Source organism: Trichechus manatus, unplaced genomic scaffold (genome assembly GCF_000243295.1).
Source record: "Trichechus manatus latirostris isolate Lorelei unplaced genomic scaffold, TriManLat1.0 scaffold00002, whole genome shotgun sequence".
NCBI lineage: Eukaryota > Metazoa > Chordata > Mammalia > Sirenia > Trichechidae > Trichechus > Trichechus manatus.
In genome coordinates, this window is record NW_004443938.1 from 19,609,333 (window position 1) to 19,611,668 (window position 2,336).

The 2,336-nt window shown below is 34.0% G+C and overlaps 1 protein-coding gene across 1 annotated transcript in view; it reads right to left on the minus strand.

Annotated features, from left to right (window-relative positions):
• Positions 1–2,336, minus strand: part of ESR1 (estrogen receptor 1) — a 569,447-nt gene that overhangs the window by 188,099 nt on the left and 379,012 nt on the right. The window lies entirely within an intron of this gene.

A 2,336-nucleotide genomic window follows, 5' to 3' on the forward strand; every position in this document is an offset into this window, starting at 1 on the left:
ATTACAATAATTAGCTATTCTTGAAATACGGCTTACATCAAAGATTGCTTCTGTTATGAATATTCTAATAGTAAATTTTTTTAAGACAACCTTTTCTTTTTTTAATATTTAGTAAACCTCTTTATCACCCATGTCGGCCCCTTAATGAAAGAAACTAAAGAATGACTTTCCCAAAATGTACTCTCACTGCCCCCGGACCCCACAGGTGCCCAGTCTTTCAGCTGCACCTCATCATCTTAGGAACTGACCCAAGTCCCTCAAGAAGTTCAGTTGGCTTTAAACTTTCTACAGATGTATTTCTCTTTTCCTAATATAAAAGTTTAGAAATAGCAGTTGAAAATAATTTTCCCCTAAACCTTTACCCAGCTGATGTTCTCAATAAGTTATGGGAAAAAAACCCAATCCCTTTTGCAGTTACTCATTTAGACTTAGGGGAGTATCTCAGCCTGCAGAAAGCCATGCTGTTGTGCTCAAAAGTACCAGCAGAGACAGAGTTTTAAAAGACAAAAATTAACTCAAGATTTAAAAAAAAAATTAATCTCTCCCAAATTTGTCAGACATTGCAGTAAAAAGTTAATACAACGATTTTTAATACTAAAGACATTAGAAGCAAACACTCTTTTTAACATATCACCTGTTCTATTCATCTACAGCAAATGATTAACTAATGTCTGAACTTTGTTCTATTTTGTTCCAATTTGTCAAGGGATTTGGATAAATGTGTGGCTCTGAATTTTTTATTTATATATTTTTTGTAAGTCTGGAATTGATCTATCAGATAACACTTTAAAAAAGATAGTAAAGGAAGGCTTAACATAGTTAAAATGTCAATACTACCCAAAGCAATCTATAAATTCAATGCAATCCCCATCAAAATTCCAACAGCCTTCTTTGCAGAAACGGAAAAGCCAATTCTCTAATTTATATGGAAGGGCAAGGGACCCTGAATAACTAAAGCAATCTTTAAGAAGAAGAATAAAGTAGAAAGACTCACACTTCTTGATTTCAAAACACACTATAAAGCCACAGTAATGAAAAGATCCTGGGTACTGGTATAATAATCAAAAGTTATTCAGTGTTTGTTAAATGACTGAATGAACTGTCAAAAGTAGAAGGAAGAAAGGAAGTGATATGAGACGGAGACAAAGAAATGAGAGGAAGTTACATTTGAGCCACATCATGACATTCCCTTTCTTGGAAAAAGTTAGACATAGTTGACTCAGATGGAGTAGTTGTAATATTACTTAAAGCAGTGAGTTGAACTCTCATGCTCCTTTGAGTCTCACAAACCTATTATTCATGTAGTAGAATACAAGACAAAACCAGCTGCAGGTTTGGGATGTAGAACAATAAAATACAACTAGAGAGATGGAGGAGAGAGCTGAATATTTATAAAGTCATCAAACAGTCAAATAGACTGAGTCAAGCAGACTCAATTAGCATTAACAAATATTTTCTCTAATTTATCCTCAAATGCACTATATTTTTAAAATGCCAAATTCCCTACAAAATGTACAAACTGAACAAAAATAGTAAACTATATATATTATGTGGCCAACTGCAGGTGATAGTATTCCAGGTCACAGCTCAATGAGGAAGGCATTCCTTTCTACCTGTAAGTAGTAACTGCACAAATTACCAGTGACAATATTGCACAAATAGTGTACAGCAGTTCAAAAACATCTAACTAAAATTGTATGGAAGAGGGTGAAAAATGAGCCAACTTCTATTTCTGTTTTAACCTATGTTAAGTGAGAACTGAAGATCAGAACTAACTATTACCGTTTGTATCGCTATGGAATTTACAGCCAGTTCTTAATTATATAGCATGGTGGGGCATAGGAGTAGCATGGATAATTGAAATCTAAAAATAAAATTAAAAATTCATTCTTTGCTCCCTACCAAGCCATTTCCCAACATTATTTGTAAAGCAACAACCAATTTAACTTGAAGTCTACTTAACCTTGGTTTCCTTTGTCTAATTTTAACTATCAGTGAAAATGCCAAAATTACCTGTTCACAAAGTCGGGGTGGTGGTGGGGCATTTAGCCTAGATCAACCAAATATTAAATAGGTGGCCTCCTGACAGTCAAGAAGTTTATTTGTAGCAAATAAACTTGTAACACCATAAAAGCAAGATGTATTGTTATTCAGTACACAATAATGTCACTTTCCAGAATGGGTGAGCAAAATATTCAACAGCATTGTTCTTTGTGTAATGAATATGCTGGTGTACACACATTATTAGCCTTAAACTATGTCACTGATTAGACAGTACCTGCATCAAAGTAAATTTCTTTATACACCTGTCATGGATTGAACTGTGTCCCGCAAAA